The sequence below is a fragment of the Ictidomys tridecemlineatus genome, chromosome 8 (genome assembly GCF_052094955.1).
Source record: "Ictidomys tridecemlineatus isolate mIctTri1 chromosome 8, mIctTri1.hap1, whole genome shotgun sequence".
Classification (NCBI taxonomy): domain Eukaryota; kingdom Metazoa; phylum Chordata; class Mammalia; order Rodentia; family Sciuridae; genus Ictidomys; species Ictidomys tridecemlineatus.
Window position 1 is genome coordinate 10,378,484 of NC_135484.1, and position 19,117 is coordinate 10,397,600.

General features: G+C 45.6%; 1 long non-coding RNA gene across 1 annotated transcript in view; it reads left to right on the forward strand.

The window, feature by feature from the left end:
* The window catches only part of LOC144365984 (uncharacterized), a 40,307-nt gene extending 21,459 nt beyond the window's left edge, over nucleotides 1-18,848 (forward strand). Inside the window, exons 2-3 of the long non-coding RNA XR_013424733.1 lie at nucleotides 14,958-15,114; nucleotides 16,853-18,848. This is a non-coding gene — a long non-coding RNA (uncharacterized LOC144365984). The remainder of the gene's footprint in view (nucleotides 1-14,957; nucleotides 15,115-16,852) is intronic.
* The last annotated feature ends 269 nt before the right edge of the window (nucleotides 18,849-19,117 follow it).

Consider the following 19,117-nt stretch of genomic DNA (forward strand, 5'->3'; position numbering starts at 1 on the left):
CTCATGAGAATAACTCTCGAATGTTGTTATTAAGTTTCTGAGTTGAATAAAAATGCCTCTCAGTATTTTTAGGTGTATAATAGTATTTGTAAACACTGTAATTTATTTAATCTATTTGCACACGTGATATAAAGTACATAATCTATAACATGTTATGTGTCATAAAAATGTCATCCTTTATAATATACATTTCTGTTAAGCATCTTAGTGATTAATTAGCATTAGAGCACAATGTTAAGAAGTTGTGGTGAGGACAGACCTTTGTATCTGTGTTCCTGTAGTGTCTGCAGTTGAGTGTTAACTCGTCTGTTAGATGAATAGTCTTTATTATATTGATGATAGGTTTGTCCTACTAATCCTCTCTCCCCATCTCCCTCCACTCTTCCTTCCTTTTCTTCTTCTTTGTTCTTTATAGACATGAGCAGCACATTACTGAATGACTTTGGTATTGATGGCACTTAGTAAAGTTTTTTTTGATGAATTCTTGATGTGAAGTGTTATAACCACAGATTCTCTAATGTTAAACTCCCTTCCTATCCCAGGGTAAACCCATCTGGACAGGCTTCTATTTCTTCTGAGATTTATAGGATTATTTTATCTTTCAATGAAAAAAAGATAAGGAAATTTGGCTACCTTTATGAATATTGGTAGTAAAATGACCAACTGCTTTTAAGATCCAGTTGTTTGTAAACTTTTTGGATTCAATGCAAAATTTATTTTAGAAATTAATTTTCAAGTTTGAACATACAATACAATGATATGGTCTTTTGAACAAAAATACTTTGTAAACCATATTTCTCATTAAGAAAAGCGGACTCTCTTTTTCCCTTTTTAATATGACTTGGACTCATGTGACAGCAAAATACTGAGGATTATAATCCCCTAATCTGATTAGGGAAAGTGGGGTTATACTGTATTAGAAATGAATTTTTTTAAGGAATTCATTCTTTTATTATTCTTGTTGTCCTATAGAAAATAGGATAATAGGGATAAAATATGGGTGGCTGTCAACCAGACATGGAATAAAGTGGTTACTTAATAATGATGACATTATTATGCTTTAGTTATTCAACATGAATATATTCTGTGTATTTGAATTCAGAAACATTGTTTTTAGCCATACTCTTCATGACATGTACATCTCCCCAAATAGAAAGGATCGCCCAATCTTATGTGCCAAGACTTTGCTGATCCTGTCTAAGAAACTGCTCACTGTCGTGGCCGGCAGGGTCCCACCAGATAACTGTGGCTCCAGCTTAACTGCTGGGCCCCCAGGGAAGCTCCAGACTGGAGGGAAGACGGAGGGGAGACACGTGTGTAGCGGATTACTTCTCAGGGCAGTGACGCTGCAGCCCTCACGGGCTCCTAAGAGGTGGGGAAGGACACGGCAGAGCTCTCATCTCGCTGGGGGCTGGACTTCGCTGCTGTGGTCCGCTATTGCTGGTTGGCCTTGGACGTGGCTCCCAGTCGGGCGAGTGACCAACTGCTGTGTTTCCTCTCTTGAGGGAACCCTCCTCAGCAGCCCTCCTGGCAGCCCAGCCAAGGTGTTGGGGTGCGTCCTCAAAGCGGCTTCAAAACACTTGGCTTCAGTCCTCAGTCTGGATTTTAGCTCCACTTCCATAAACAGGACCTTACCTTGATCCAATCGTTTCATCTTGACTCCAGAAGAAACCAGGGACACATCCTGTTTCTGTCATTGGTCACCCGGCTGGCTAAGGGAGAGTGACGTGTGCAGGGACTGCTGGTCCCTGTGGGTATTGCCTATGTTTAATTCAATACTCACAATGAAGCCTTGAATGTCTCCTGTGGGCCAGTACTGTGCTGGGCCCTGGGGCTAAAAAGATCAGCGCCACACTTTCTCAAAGCACCTCAAACCTTGTTCTGCTGCACTCCCTCACCCAGTGAACGTGTGCTGCGTGTCTTCTGCATGGTCTTTTAAATTTTTAAATTAAGATGTGTATATGTTTAAGGAGTGCACTGTGATAACTTGATACCCTTGTACAGTGGAAAATGGCCAAATCAGGGCAATCAACATTTCCACATCCTTAAACATGTATCATCTCTATGTGTTGGAAACCTTCAAACTTTTCTCCTTAATTTTGAAACATAATACCTTGTTGTAGACTGTAATCATATAATACAGGAAAACATTTCTCCTGATTGTAATTCGGTATCTATTTTTAAAAAATTCTTCTTTATTATTTTATGTGTTCTTTTTGGTTTTACTTGACAGTAGAGTGTATTTTGACATCACACCTACATGGAGTATAACTACCTATCGTGGTTCTGCATCGTGTGGAGTTACACTGGTTGTGTATTCATATATGAACATAGAAAACTTATGTCCAATTCATTCTGTTGTCTTTCCTCTCTATTCCCTTTCCCTGTCCTTCCCAGGTGAGTGGCCATGTTCTACTCTCCACTTCCATGAGGTCAATTTTTTTTGTCTTCACATGTGAGTGAGAACATGAGTTGGCGTTGTGTGCCTGGCTTACTTCACTTAGCACGGTGTCCTCTGGTTCCATCCATGTTGGCACAAACGAGAGGATTTCATTCTCTCTGTGGCTAATAATATTCTGTTGTGCATATGTCCCACTTTTTTTTTTTAACCATTCGTCTGTCACTGGGACACCTTCCTTGATTCCATGACCTGGCTGTCGTGAAGAGAGCTGCAATAAACATGGGGCAGCAGGTGTCCTTGTATATAATGATCCCATTTCTGCACAGACTTAAGGATGGGAGATCTGTTTCTTGGGGAGATGGTAATGCAAGGCTGGTCTCTTTAGCATCTCTGGACATGACCTTTGCAAGTTAGTGCCAATGGAGACAAGACGGCTGTACAACTATTGGGTCTAAGTTGGTAAATGACATGATTAATGTCACAGGTTCATTTCTGTGGATGGAAGGAGAATAAAAATATTCCCAGTCATCCTTATACTCTGGCTCAGCAAAATAGTATGCTCAGTTCTGAAATTAATACTGCAGGAAATTTCAAAGTGTGCAATTATTTATACTAATTGTTGAATCTATTAACCTTAAACATTATTTTCCTTGCTTTTATTATAGCAAAACCAAGACAATCAACATTGGAAGAAGAGCCTACAGGCTTTAAAATCACATAGGGAAGCATCTATTTTTAGATGGCCAACAAATATATTTGGTTTTGAATTTTCAGTTGGATACATCTCATTAATATATAGCATAAAATGTCAAGGAGCAGAGACGGTCTGGGTTTCTCTGTGATTCAGCATCTCCTTGGCTTATTTTTATTTTTATTTTTGTATTGGGGATTGAACCAAAGGGTACTTAATGTGACTAGGAGTCACATCCCTAGTCCTTTTTTATTTTTTATTTTGAGGCAGGGTCTCACTGAATTTCTTAGTGCCTCAGTAAGTTGTTGAGGCTGGCTTTGAACTTGTGATCCTCCTGCCTCAGCCTTCCCAGCTACAGGCTGCACCCCCAGGCTCATCTTGTTTGAAGACTATCTCCAGGCAGGGTCTTTGGTGTTAATACAGGCAGTGACTGGAGAGCGGAGATGGGAGCTGCAGGATGCCCAACAGCTGACCTGGGACAAGTCATGGCTCCTCAGGATGGTTTGCTTGACCTGTGGGCAGAAGCTGACTAATCCAGTCAAGGCCGGTTTCCCTGTGACTGACTGGAAAATACTGCTAATGGCAGCAGAGGACAAGTGGCAGGAGAGATGGAGGTGCAGCAGATGACCAATGACGGTTGCATCCTGCCAGCTCACTGGGAGACAGGAGGGCAGGGGACCCATCCATGAAGGCCCCAGTGCATTTCGTGTGCACACAACCGTAGGTCCTAGAACAGTCTAGGTTCTCCAGAATCACAGCCAGGGTCAGAGGACTCACACCCCTTCAGGGCCACCTGCAGGTGGACTGTATGGGAACTCACTGAGGTGACTTCCGCGGCTCCTCTTTCTGCCAGTTCTTTCAGGGAACTTTTTACGGGGTGTAACCTGTCCCAAGCCGCCTCCCTCCAATGTTGGAATTTTTTCAGGACAGGCCTGAGCAACAGGGCCCTCTGCTCCTGACAGGCCAGTGGAGCAGTGAGACTGATAATAATAACTAATAATCCACCTTGGATTGGGAGGGGCTCTAAAGCAGGGTCGGGGAGGGAGCAGAGTCCTAGGAATGCAGCCAGGGTGCCATGTATGAGAAAAAGCAAAGTCCAAGAACCAGGGAGGGAAATTTAAGAATCTGATGAAGATGGTGTTGAAGGAGAGAGAGAGAGAGACAGAGAGATGGAAACTGATACGAGGACTGTTGAAGTGGAATGTAGATGAACAAGGACCAAATACCCCCTTTAAAGTAAAATAGTCTTCCATCCAATATCTTGATAGAAAACATATAATAAAAATAGAATCAATTAGATTTACACACACCAATGGGGGAGGGGAAGGCATCTCTTCTTCATCTAAATCTGTACAGGAATCATCAGGTATTATTACCTCATTGTTTTAAAATATGCTTTATGGGAACAAGTGGTAATCTGGTTCAAGATTTTCTCATTAGGATAAACTTTGGTGGTTGGAAGACTTGAGCAGCTATAATGACATTTCAGTACAGTTGACTGTCACTTCAGTTGTTACCTATAGAAAGTCTGCAGAAACCCTTTGGCCCCTGGGGGATAAAGACCCCTTTCTTCTGCTGTGGTGGGTTTGAGTCAGCCTGCACCCAGGCGGGGACCCAGCCTTGGCCACCCTCCCGGTGGCCCTGGATGACGCAGATGGTGCCAGTGCAGCTTCCTCTGGGTTCAGAGGCAGAGGAGGAAGGATAAGTTTAGTTTTCCTTTGAAGTTAATTACAGCCTACAGAGGCCTGTGGGAAAGCCCAGGCACCTTAAGCAGCATTAACGTTCCCTCTTCCCTTCCCCTAGTTTGCTGAGACCTGAGGTGGCGGTCTTGGAGAGCAGGTGTCAGCCCATCGCTGGGGACCTGGGGACGGGAGCCAGCCGGGCCCCTGGGCAGGGCGGGTGGGATGTGCCTTCTGAGGCCCACCTGCTCCTCCTCTTCAGCTGGTGCTGCTGGGTGCAGAACAAAGGAATGCTTTGCCCTCCAATCCCTCTTTCTCGCAGCCTAGACAGAAAGGAAGCCAAAGGAAGTGTCTGCGTGGCTGCTGTCTCTTTCACACTGCACCGAGCAGGCAGGCACTCTTTGAATTGGCTCCGTTTTCTTGTTCAAAGGGATGATCTTCAGACGTATTGGAGAAGTCTGGCCGCAGCATTGTGTCTTCTCGTGTCTGTGACTTACCAGGGAGCGAGACTGTTTCCAGGACGGGCTCTGATGGAGATTTGGACCCGTTTTGAAAATACTGTAGGGATAAACATTCCCAGATGTCCTGAGCTTGGGTGACGTGTGGCTGCTTTAAAAGGAGCAAAGCCGAGCCAAACAAGAGCGGCCTCACACACAGACCGTGCCTGCTGGGGTGGACCTGCGTGTGTGTGTGTGTGTGTGTGTGTGTGTGTGTGTGTGTGTGTGTGTGTAGGTGCTGACGTTGGAGGTGGACGTGAACTTGGGCCTTTGCAGGCTGTTGTGTACTCACTATCTCACTTCATCTTCCCAACAGCCGCGGTGGAGGGCGCTATTTAATTAAGTAATTAATTAATTTTGTACTAGGGGTTGAACCAGAGGCACTTAACCACTGAGCTACACCCCCAGCCCTTTTTATATTTTATGTAGAGACAGGGTCTCACTAAGTTGCTTAGGGCCTAGCTAAGTTGCTGAGGCTGGCCTTGAACTTGCCATCTCCCTGCCTCAGCCTTCTGAGCAGCTGGGCTTATAGGCATGTGCCACCACACCCAGCTATTTATTTCCCCTCAGTTTTATTGGGGTAAGGATGGTATAAAAAAAAATAATAATCCTGCATATAATTAATATGTAGTTTGGTGAGTTTGGATAGGTGTGCACAACTCATGTTCCTATCTCCGCAGTCTAGGTTATACACATAATCTCGCTTCCCAAAGTCTCCTTGAGCCCCCTTTTCTTCTTTTTTTGGGGGATGTGGTATTAACACAACACAAAATCTACCCTCTTAGCCAGATTTTAAGAGCACACTCCCTGTCGGCTCTCGGCACCCTGTTGCACAACAGAGCTCTAACTCACACATCTTGTCTAACCTTATGCCCGCTGAAGAGCAGCTCCCCGTGGAGGGATATCTTGGACTTTCATACAGAATTCTGAGAAAACGGAATCAGAAGGTTCAGCCACTAGTCTCGCTGAACTCAGCTCCCTTTCCGCGACATGGCGCCTAGCAGGGTTTGTACCCTGAAGGGTTAAGAGGTGCCCCCCACCAGGGAAGAGCAGAGCGGCCTGAGGGTAGCCATCACCTAGAACTGACTTCATCCCCGGCTCTGGGCCCTGCGAGGGTGGTTTTTCTCCTGTCACTGTGTCTAAGAAGCCGACTTTCTTTCTGTCCTGGTTCCTTCCTTCTGGCCACATGCACCAGGCTCATTGGCCGATTATTGATTCAGGAATTGCCTGGAAGGGTGTGATATTAAAACTAAACTGCTGAAGGGAAAACCCAGTGCAGATGAGCGGTCAGGTGAACTGAAGCAAATGCAAACAAGAGTCAAGACCCTGTGAGGACCTGCATTTCTTCTCCAGGAGCCTCCCTACTGTGCAGTGGGGACTAGGAACTCGGTATACTTAGGCTCCATCTCTGCTGCGGTGGCTCATGTGTGTGGCAAAGGCGTCTCTGTTTGTCAGTGCAGCGAAATGAAGCTCCAGGGTGAGGCTGGGGGCATCCCGGAATGCCCAGCCCGTTTCTGAGGTGAATTAGTTGGCTGTTCTCCGTCAAGGATCTGAAGGGCTGATAGAACGTGTATGTGGAACTTACAGAATGCATGTTCTGGTGGTTAACAGACATTTCAAAGCCATGCTTAAACATGGAATTAGGTCTTCTCACCCCCTCCCACCCCTTCTTGGTCACCGGGTCAGAGGTCACCATTTGTCATTGTCCTTGGCCTGGGGCCTTTACACGCACTGTGCTGCCTTGCTCGTTTGTGTTACCTCCCATCTCCTTGGATATTTGGTGGTGGTGCTGGGTTTTGAACCCAGGGCCTTGTGCCTGTGAGGAAAGCACTCCACCAACTGGGCTGTATCCCCAGCTCCCCCTTGGATATTTGGGCTGGTAACTACCATGGGCCGGCTCCCTCCTCCAGCAAACCCACCTACGGCCTTCCATTTGCTCCACCCAGCCTCCTCTTCCACACCCATCTGCATTGGCCCTCCAGGTCTCTGGTTAATATTCATCTCTTTCACTTAAAAATCCTACTTGAGACTTCTCCATGAATCCTCCCAAATTCTTCACTGACTAACCGTACATGGTTTCAGTCATGCTAAGCCTTCCAAAAAAGGGAGAACTGAGTAAAACCAACGTTTATTGATTGCCTAGGAGATAGCTGGCATTTTCAGGTTCTATTTCCATTTTTAAAAGTAGAAACTGAGGCTCAGAGATGGCCAGGGCCTCAGTATTCCCTTCCCTACTGGGGAAAAAAAATCAGGCTTAAATTTAGATCTGTCTGACTCTAATGCCCAAACTCTTTACACAATGATAGCATTTGTATCTTTTTGTTGGCATTATGTTTTTTAACTTGCTCATTATAAAATAAAAGAGATGAAGCAAGCCACATAAACACAAATAGCCTACTAGAGTTTATAGGATAAACAAAAACTCTTGTAAATCCACGCAAGTCCAGAAATAGAACCTTGCCAGCCATCCCAGGTGCCCTCCACGTGCCTCAGTCTCCTTCCACTCTTGCCATGACTTCCCACATAAGCCCTTGGTTGTATTCAAAAGAGAACGGTCTTGTCTCTCCATTGTGCATCCCAGGCCACATTTATCCAGTATGCCCTTCATGAGCTGTGCATGTCTCCCAGCCCTTTCTTTTCCTTAAGATTTATACAGGTTAACATTCCTAATCTGGAAATCTGAAATAAAAAAAAAAAATGCTCCCAAATCCAAAACTTTTTTGAATGTGAACATGACACCACAAATGAAACACTCCACATCATGCAACTTCGTTTCATACACAAAATTAAGATTATTGTATAAATTATCTTTGGGCTATGTGCACAAAGTGCATATGTAACACAAATGAATTTTGTGTTTACACTTGTGTCCCATACCCAAGATTTCTCATTATGTGTAGGCAAATATTCCAAAATCTGGAAAAAAATCTGAAAACCCAAACTCTCTGGTCCTAAGCATTTCAGAGACAGAATACTCAATCTGTATATGGAAGAGAGGGACTACTGAGTTTTCCAGAGTCAGGATTCTGCAGCTTGTGTAAGCATGGGGCGTTTTTGACACGTCCTCTGTCCTCTATCTTCTCTGAACTAGCAGCTGAATTTAAAGGCCAGATCAGACTCAGGTTTGATCCCTTTGGCAAGAGTATAGGTGACCTTGTGTTTTTCATCAGGAGGAGCATAAAGTCTGTTTTCACTCTTTTCTAATGTTAGCAACTATTAGTCCTTAGTGCCCAAATCCACTGATTGGCAGGGATGTAAAATAGTGGTGTACTAATTCTACCATTTTGTTTTTATTAATACATTATTACTGGAATAGTTTTATAAGATAATGTTTCCCCTCATCTACTCTTGGTTATCCCGAAATGCAGTTTGCAAGCAAAAGGCAGGATAAGTGTATGTGTTTTTTTTTTTTTTTTACTTACCTATTATTATTTTTTGGTACAGGGGCGCTTAACTACTGAACCACATCCCCAGGCCTTTTTAATATATTTTATTTTGAGACAGGGTCTCATTGAGTTGCTTAGGGCCCCTCTAATTTTCTGAGGTTGGCCTTGAACTTGTGATCCTCCTGCCTCAGCCTCCCAAAGTTGCTGGGATGACAGGCATGTGCCACCACACCTGGCTATTTAACTCATTTTTTGAGGTACACAGCATTGGTTCTCTGTCTTCTTTGGAAAGTGACCTTTTCAATCCATGGTAATGTGCATCCTCACTGAGGCTCCGTGGACCTGATAGTCTCCTGCTGACCTGTGTGTCCAGGGGTGCTGGGTTCATCTTTATATTTCCTGCTCACCTATTTCTACAAGGAGTTTTTCCTTTTTAAAAATAAGACCATGATTTGGATTGCTCATGCTTTCTGGTTCTTTCCAGTGGACAGAACTAGGCAACAGACTGGTGTGTGGCTTGTGTTTAAAAATAGAATACCTCATAAGTTCATACTGCCATGATCCAATTCAAATTCAAGACTGTAGGGTTTTTACTTAAACTCTTTCATATTTCACCTGTATCTTTTTCCTTCCACATCAAGAAGGACAGAGGCATTGCTAGCATCGGAATGCACTGTTACTCATTTGCTTTATCCCATATATATTTTTTTAAGATAGACACAACATCTTTATTTATTTATTTTTATGTGGTGCTGAGGATCGAACCCAGTGCCTCACATGTGTGAGGCAAGCGCTCTACCACTGAGCTATAACCCAGCCCCTGCTTTATCCTATCTTAAGACATTAAAAAAAACCCCAAAAAACCCTAGGATTAGCAATACTCAGTACCACAACTAGTTTTGATTACTGTAGACAATTTAATAAAAGTACTAAAAAATAGTTACTATTTTTATTAAAAAACAAAAACTTGACATTATTGTCCTATTGATGAAAGAGCATAATGGTACCTACCTTCTCCCCAAAGGCATCAAATCTGAGTCTGGTTAAGTCTTTGAATACAGAGACTTGTATATCCCTCCTAATTTATAGGAGACAGGCAATTCTTACTCTTCTACATAAAAAATGGCTGTTTTACAAATACATATATACAGACACACATTTATATATAAATAAAATACATACTCTAATACATTTACAAATGTATATGCCAGATTTTGTTTAGCTGTCACATATGTTACAGTATAATCTCTTCTTCGTAATCCTCACCTAGTTTTAGTTCTATAATTACATATTTAATTCTTATTGCATCTCCTCATTGACATCCTTCAGTCGTGTCTCTGTGTTTGTGTTCCAACAGATGCTTTAGGAAGGTTTCCAACAGTGCTCGCATAGTTTCGTATATTAGCAAAAGTCTGAGCCCTGTAAAACTGAAGGTCAGATTTGCTGGGTATAAAATCCAATTTCATATTTTTGTTTCTTGACTATTTCAAATATGTTTCTCTATATTCTTTTGTAAAGGAGCTGATATTTAGTTGATAAATTAAATGACGTGCTCTTTTTGTCTAATGTTGCAATGACATTTTTTTTTCCCTGAAAGCGCAGTAAATTTATTGATATCTGGGTGTTGATCATTCTGGATTTATATTCTCGAGTATCAGAAAACTTTCAATACATGTGACGGTGTAGCTTTTTTCCTTTTAATTTGAGGAAAGTCTTTTTGAGTTTCAGTTTTATTATTTGTTCTGCTCTTCACGGAGACTCAGGTGTGAGGTGTCTTCACTTGTCTCCACTGTTTGTCATCTTGCACCTTCAACATCTGTTCATAAACTTTTTAAAATTAAAAGATCCCCTTGGTTCCTTCAGAAGGTACTATTAGTTGTATTTGCTTTTTTTTCCCTGTTCCTTACAATTTAGTTATTTCTGAAATGATTTTTCTTCGATGTGTGATCTTTTATCGTAAGTTTTATTCCTTAATTTCTGAGGTTTTTCTCTTTCTAATTTATGTTGCTTTTGCTTGTCTTATATTTTTGAAAATCTTCTAGTTTGTTGTTTTGAAAGAGTATTTGAAGTCTTGGGGGCTTTATGATGTCTTTCTGGCGTATTTCATCGTCTTTAGGGATGCACTCTGATATTCTTTTTTCTTAGAGTCACTTTGTAGGGAATTGACCTGCATATTTTCCTATTGCTCGTTTTCATTTGAGTTCAGTTTTCCCAAAGTCTTGGAAGGAGGCTGAGCTTGCAGTGACTTGCAGAGTCTGCGGCACCTGTCCCTCGTGTTGTTTCTGCAGAGTTAATGAACGAGTGGCGCTTCTTCTCCTGACCCTTCTCCCCACGCCCTCTCCCCCTCTGCCTCTGCCGGCCCTGCTCTGCTCAGGTGCTCTCACGCCTGGTGTGTCCTCAGAGGATCCCTTCCTGGAGGAAGCTGGGTAGCCAGTTTGGATCTTAGAGGAGCTGGATGGTGAGCCCTTTAGCTTGTCCCCTCCTCCTTGCCACTGGGGAGGTGAAGAGCCTGTCTCAGCATCTCCACTCAGATTTGCCCCACACCCTGTCCAGGAACACCTGTGGGCTCTCTGGGGTCCTGCTCACATCTTGGCCCATTCCTTCCCTCTGCAGATAGCAACAACACGCAGGCGTCAGGGTCTAGGGTCTTGGGCTCTCCCACTTGTCCTTTAGAATCCAAACCTTGTCACCTGGTTGTGTCACAGGGCCTGTCCTTGTGGAGTGGTTTTGCTGCCCATGTGCTGTTTTCTGGGAAGTCACTGGGAGATGCAAAACTGTGCCGTTGACCCCACGGGCATCTTCCCAGGGTTCCTCTCCCGGCTGGTGTGAAAGAGGCTCAGAGGGGTGGCTGTAGGCTGCACTCGACTGGCTTCCTCTGGCTTTTCCTGGGGGGCTGAGGGCACTGGAACAGGAACAGGAACTTTGACAGTGACTGCTTGTATGGTCAGCCAACTGTGCATCATCTCCATATTCAAATTCCAGAGGCTACTGGCTCTGTCTTTTCACTTTGCTCGTCTTCTCCAGAATTGGCGGCAACATCTGCAACCAGGCCCTGGGAGGAGCCTAGACATGTCCCTCCTTCCCTCCTCCACCCCAGAAGACTGAGTGAGCGCTAAGATGGGTGGTTAGCTCTGCTCCCCCACCCTCCTTTTCCCCCTGTAAACCATTTGTTTGGTCTCTGTGTAAAATGTGCTGAGATAAGAACACCAGGGCAAATGTGTCTGAAATAACCTTAAGTGAAAATAAGTAAATTAATTAGCATACAGTAGATTCTTATTGTTAAGTGGAAAGCAGCCCTTCCTGTGGGGACTGGTGTTAAACAAGATGATTGATAAATTGTTACATTCTCACAGTGTCACTCAGTGATATAATCATGCCTTTTGTAAATATTTAGTCAAGAGAGCAATCCAGCTGTTCCCAGTCAGGTTTCAGCCAGTCAGCCAAAGCTCTGATTTATCTCTCGTGCTGTTTAAGCATTGAGGAAGCTCACATTTTTATGAGCCTCTAAATACCCATAATAGTAAATAGTGAAAATGATGGCCATAATAGCAATAGCCCAAGTAATTATAAAGAAGGATATCTGTGATGGCCAGAAATAAGAATAAGAGGCTATTTTTTTTTCTTTCTTTGTACAGAAATAAATGTCACTACTTGTACCTTTAAAACACTAATTCCAAGAAGCCACTTGCCCCTGGTTATCAGAGGCACAAAAGCCCCGTGGATGAGCCAGAAAATTCTGGTGAACTGAACTTTCAACCTTTGGCCATCTGTGGTCAGAAGAATAAAAAGACATTCTAAAATGCATGTGCTCCAGTTCTCATTGGAGTTGTTGACTATGCAGAAGTGCTTGTTTGGGGTGTGCAGGGTTAGGGCGTGTGGGGAGGCAGGGGTATTTCCCTGTCCCTGTCCTCTGAAGGCCAGAGCTGGGAGGGAAGAAGCTGCCCCACGGCAGCAGGACGAGGGGCACTGGGGGACAGTGGGACAGCCCCTTCCCCCAGTGCAGGAGGGAGCCGGCTGGCGGGGAGCAGGTGGAGACACCCCTGGCGCAGGTCCTGCCTGTGTGTGGACCTGCAGACTCGGAGGGCCCCTGGGAAGACAGGCAGAGTGGGAAGGCAGGAGGGCCACTGTCCCTGGATGGTTGCAGGACTGCTGTTCCAGTGGATGACAGTGGAGCAGAAGCCGGGTGCCGAGGGTCCCTGCTCTCCATGTCGTTTTCTGCTCCACTTGCTCGTTTGCTCAGTTGGCCACTGCTGTGGTACCTGGACCTGGGAACTTAGGGAGCGGGACATTGAGGGAGCTTGCTTTTCACGGCTCTTGTTTTCTGGGTTACCGTAGTCAACCCCTTTGTTAAGGGAAGTCACCTTCAGGCATTCCTGGTGAATAGCACATGGAAAAATTCAAGTTAAGTTTGCTTTTCTTAAGTTGCTAAAGGTCTGGTCCTGTTACCTAACTGTGTCCGTCTCTCCTCCCCATCCCTTAAAGGCGTGGGCTGGAAAGGCTGCCTGCCCTGATCTGACCACTAACACTGCAGACGTGTATCACTCAGCCCACTGCACCCCATCGATATGTGCAGGTGAAAGAATAATAATTAATGAAAAGTTCCATATTTGAGCGTGATCTTCTGTGAAAGCTTGTGCTGTTAATCATGGCTCAGAGGTCTGCTCTGTTTCCATTTATGTAATGAGCCACTGAGCTCATTAAAGGTATATATGTGTCTATATGCATTTGACTGTCCAAGAGGCCAACTACTTCAAAAGATAGAAAAGGCGAAAAGGAAGGTGGCTTCGTCAATTCGGGAGAGGCAGACAAGAACCCAGTTACTATTCCGTTCCGACAAATGGTCTTAAGGTCAGCACTGCCAGCACTGGGCCGCTCCAGAAGCAAACGGTGAGGGGCGTGAGCCCAGGAGGGTGAGCGGCCCCATCCAATGAGAGCTGCTCCCGGGGACCCTGGCCAGGGCCGGCTCCCAAGGCAGAGCTGGTGTAGTGGGAGCCATTCCGTGTCTTACAAAAATCATACAATTAATTCGGGGTCTTTCCCGAAGGTGGTGTGACATTCTAAAGCCACATCGTTAGAGAGTCTTTCTAGATCTTGAGAAGCACTTCCGTGCCTAATGACAGCCTTAGTTCTTTAAGTAACCAGAAACCACAGTGAAGACCCCATTATTTACATTATTTCAATGGATATTTCCTCATGAATTACACTTTTGTTTTCCAGGCTCATTACATTTCCTGTGTGGCTAATTAGATGAGGCAGTCCCTTTAATTTATACTCTGTTTCCTGCAATTTACACTCCTTCTCAGAAAGTGCATGGTCAGCATCTGTCCCTGGCTCCCAAAGAGCAGACGGAGGTTAGGGAAACATCCAACAAGGGTCTTGTGCTTCTGTAAGGACGGGGCACTTCCTTCCAGTGCTCCTGCAGACGGGGGCTTTGAGGTGAGGGGCTCACCAAAGGGGCTGAGTCCAGGAGTAAGGGCTGAGTCCACAGTTTTGTGCTGTGTTCAAATGAAAATTTCAAGGAACAAATTGGGGAACTGTCATGACACTGCACGGGTAAGTGGTGGCTGAGCACAGGGGCGGGGGCAGAGCAACCCGGGACCTCCAGGATGTTTTTAGTGAACAGCAAGAGATTTAAGTTTCACAGGCTGGATTAGGGTTTCCTGTGGCGCTGTGTCCTGATGGCCGCGCCTGTTCTCTCCATACCTGAAGTGATTTAGTAAGAGCCTCCTCACGAATGGCACTGCCCTCTGAGTTCTACAAAGCGCCCGCGGAGCGCTGTTTTCCAAACTTTAATAGTGGACACCTTTCTCTCAAGGGTCCCAAGCCCAATGCCCAAAGAGAAAAATGTGTGAGTGGCTTGCTGGAAGCAGGAGCGATCCCTCTCCTCCGGTTCCCCCTGAGCCTGGTCCCGGTTAGTCAGTTTGTTGGTTCTCCAGGAAGCATTTATTCCACACAAATCTTGGCTGAGGTGTCAAGGGCAGGGCTGGCCTCATGGGTGACTTAAGATCTAAGCCCCGTGGCTTGCTCTCCTGGCATGTCCCCAAGACAATTGCAGGGAACACTGCCACTGTCCCCGAGTCTGACGGTCATCGTGCTCTGTTGCCTAGCAATGCGAAGTCCATCTGGAGGGCTGGTCTCCTCCCCCTGAGGAACGGAGGTTCCAAGAACAGATTTTGGACCCTCCTTGTCGACCTCAGGAAGAAAGAGCCTTTCTAAATTAGGTTGCCATGTCTGTGTGTGTGTGAATTGGGCTGAATGTAGGGCGATGGAGAGTCCATTCCATTTTCCCCACCCCCATTCTAGAAGCTGTTTTGATTGAACTGGGAAGAACATGACGCTCTCAGGTGTTTACCAGGGAATCTGCCGGGCCGTGAAGAGCGGATCGTGAACGTTTTGTGCTGTGTTCAAAGAGGCTGTTCAGTTGGAAATCCCCTTCAATGCTCAACTCAAAGCAGCCCAAGTAAGCAAACCCTCCCAGCTGTCCTCCTTTCCCTGTGGTGGGAACAATCCATGCTTTGGACTGTGGCCTGGAAGAGGGACTTTCCTTTGCCATTAATAGGAGGTCATCAAGAAAGAAAAAGGAAGGGACAGTGGGCCCTGAAATACGGAGCCTGACAAAAACGGAATTGTCTGTTGACCACACGCTCCGCCGGGGCAAACCAGAATAGAAGGTGTTGCCTATCTGACGTGACCAATGGGCCTGAGTCACCTCCAACGGGGTGGCGGGAGGTGGGGGGGGGCATTCACTTCTGATCTTTCCCTGTTTTCAGGCCAGGGCGTGGCTGGATCACAGGCGGCTGAACAATTGGCCTGGTGCAGTCCTGAGAGGTTGGGGGTGGGACTTGTGCTTGGCTTTCGGTTGGTCTCTTTCGACTCTTTGGTGGCACATGATAGAAGCTCAAGTTAAAAAGGGGATTTTTTTTTTAAAGATTTGGGGTAATTCTTGGGAAAAACAGGGACCAGGATTTGCTTGGTTTGTGCCTGAGTGGGGCTCCACCCTTCCACTTCTGTCTTCTTTCCCTGGGCAGGAGGGGGTTCTTCCTGGCCCAGGTGATGGCAACAAGGCAGCCGGCGGTTTCCCAGTACCGCCTCCCTTGCCCAGTCATGCAGGAGCCATGGGCCTCTGGGCTTCCTTTCCAGTGTTACTGCCTGCACAAATGTGATCGGCTCTTCTTGGATCAACTGACCAGCTGGACACATCAGCTGGGGCTGGGCTGGGAATCACATCATTACCCATGGTATAAACCATGCAGATGTGTGTCAAAAGGCAGGGATAATTTCCAAAAGAAAGGGGAGTTACCCTATCGTGAGATTACTCCACACACAAACACTATAGTATAGCAATTCGTATAGAGATGAACTTATTTCTTTCTGATAAACTAAGCTTAATAAGATAGCAGAGTGCTCTTGTATAAAGTGTCTGGATTTTAATAAGAATTTTGACAAATTTTCTCATAATGTTTGTGTAGACAAAAGTGAGGCTGTGTGAGGTGATGACTAGTCTGAAGGAAGAGGCAAAGGGAATAATGGAGCAAAGTCGGCTGGTTTCAAGGGGAGTTTTCAAGTAGAAGCTGATGTATATCAGGCAAGATGGTTCACTGGGATTTGGAAACAGCAGCATCAAACTTCTAAGGAAAGGAAAGTTGATTATAAGAATGCTAGGGTGGACACCAAGCTTTAGTGGAGGCTGAAGTGGCAAATGGAGTGTGTTAGCTTTCCATCACTATAACAAGATACCGGAGATAATCAACTTATAATGAGAAAAGGTTTATTTTAGCTCACTGTTTTTCAGGTGCTAGTCTATGATCCACTGGCTCTGTTCCTCTTGGGCCTGTGGTGAGGCAGCACATCTTTACAGGAGCTCTTGGTGGGGCAAGACTACACCTTATGTGTGGGAAGGGGAAAAAACATGAGGAGGGCATGGGAGTACCCCACAATCCCCATTAAGGACACATTCCCAATGACCTAAAGATCTCTCACTAGGCCCCACCTCTTAAAGCTTCCACCACATTCCAATAGCAATACCCTGGGGACTAGGCCTTCAACCCATGGGCCTTTAGGGGGTACGTAGGTTCAAACGCCATCAGGCCCAAGAGTGCAGTTCAGTTTGTGGAAACAGGGACTGAAAGCAGAAGAGGGAGCCAGGGGGTGGATCCAGGAAGATTCTGAAAACTTCATCCTTTTTATTCTTAAAATAGCTCTTGCCTGTGGCTGACCCTAGAGCAACGCCTGTCAATGAGCGAATGAATGGAAGTTCATTTCCAGACTGCGGATTCAAGAGCAAATGCCAACCGCCCTGCCCCCAGTGCCTGACAAAGGGCTCTGTTCTGGGCATCACTGCATTGAATTGACTTATTAATAATTTGAATGAAGATGTAGAAGCTCTGGTCCACCAATCAGTGCAGGATAAATGGCGGGATATGCATGGCACCAGGGTAAAGGCTTAGTGCTAAAGACGACTGGGGAATCACAGAAACCCCATGGACTAAACCAGTGGGAGGACTAAGAAGACAGACCTTCATCCTTGCATGTGTAAAGGCTCCACTGCGTGTTAGAAATCAACTGCAGGGCTGGGCAGGGTGGCACATGCCGGTCATCCCAGTGGCTCAGGAGGCTGGGGCAGGAGGATCATGAGTTCAAAGCCAGCAACTGTGAGGTGCAAAGCAACTCAGTGAGACCCTGTCTCTAGATAAAATACAAATAGGGCTGGGGATGTGGCTCAGGGGTTGAGTGCTCCTGAGTTCAGTCCCCAGCACAGGGAGGGGTGTGAGCTGGGGGTTGGTGGTCTACTCTAAGCCCTTGGAGTCGGAGTAGGCCACTGAGGTTAACAGTGTGAATGTTTCCTGTTTCCTGGTAGTCTCCAGGAGGCTGGAGGAAACGGTCTCACCCCTCACCATGTCAGATGATGTTTAGAATTGTTGATGTTTTAGAGCATATTTTAATATTCATCAGAAACCAGCTGGAACTGTCCAGGGTAGGAGAAGGAACTATCTGGAAACTATGATATATGAACGGTTCTTGAGGGAACTGGAGATATGTATCAGAGTAGACAATGTGCATGCCTCATGGTCTTCCCAACTCGGAGGGTCCTGGATAGCTGTAGATGGCAGACTCTGGAGAAATCAGGGGGCACCATCTGGAGGTAGGTGCTTGTGTTTGAATAATTGAGGTGGACAATTATTAATAAAAAGCAGACACAATTCCTATGACGTGATGACCCGGTCACGCTCAGATCCGCCTGCTTCTCCGGGATGCCGAGAGCAGATTCCTGCTGCAGGTACAAAGTGGAGTCATTTAACCTCTGTCTCCTTCTGACTCTAGGTCCTGGAGACCAGGATCTATTCTTAGCTCCGCCAGGGAACAGCTGAAGGATTCTGGGTTAGTCACTCACACTTTATGAGCCTCTGTGAGATGGGGTCCGTATCTTTCTCAAAGGATCACGACGAAGTTCAAATGAGGGGAAAGAAAAAAGAAAAGGGAGGAAACAGGAGAGAGCCTGGAACGTCGAGGTCATCTGCCCTGGCAGGGCCCCGTTTGCCGTTCCCTTTGTGGATTGTAGACAGCTGCCAACCTCCAGAGGCCCTGCTTGCTGCAGCCCGGCTCCTTTGACATTTCATCTTCTGGAAAGTTTTGTTCAGTAGTTTATACTGGTGGCTTTGAAGCCATCTATCAAAACTCTTCTGCCAGGAACTGCATTAAGATGTTGGCAGCAGGTGGCCGATTCTCCCCAAATGCTCTGCGTGTTCCAGCAAAGGAACATTGGAGAAGGGTGGAGTGAGGTTTTCTGCTTCCTCTGCCAAACGGTATATATTACGGTGCCATCTAAAAGCGAGGGAGGAGAGTCTTGCTCAGGAACTCTCCGCAAGATTAGAGTGCGCTGACCCCAGCACCCTGCTAATTATTTCTTCCTGTGTGTGTGTGTTTTTTGTTTACGTAAATAAGTTGTCAACTTTAAATAATCACCTTACAGGTGTGGCATCGTGTTGTCCTAATACTTGGCGCACCTGCCCCTTCTGGTGAGGAGCCGAACAAAGCGATCTGTACCCAGAAGGACGAAGGCAGTTTGTAATTCTATAAAACGCTTTGAGGCTTTCAGAAGGTGCTATATACATCAATAAATAATAATAATTTTCACTCTCTCTTCTTTGTAATACTCCCTTAGAAGGTTGAAAATAAAATTTCTTTCGCTATTGATTTTGTCCTTCTACATTTGGCAAACATTGATTTTTCCCTTTCCTAATGGAGCAGAAGCCAACGTAGCTGGATTTCATTTACTTTGCTCTCTGAACCCAGCATCACAGCTGCCGTTAGCGGGACCCCAGGCCGCTGCCAGGGTCGTCAACCACAGTTGTTTAACTGGAGGGCATGGGGTCTTCTAGGAATTGACCGCACACATCAAGCACATAGTAGGTTCCTGGTCGATCTTTGAGTTCAGTGCAAGTCAGAATATTCGGTCAGATACA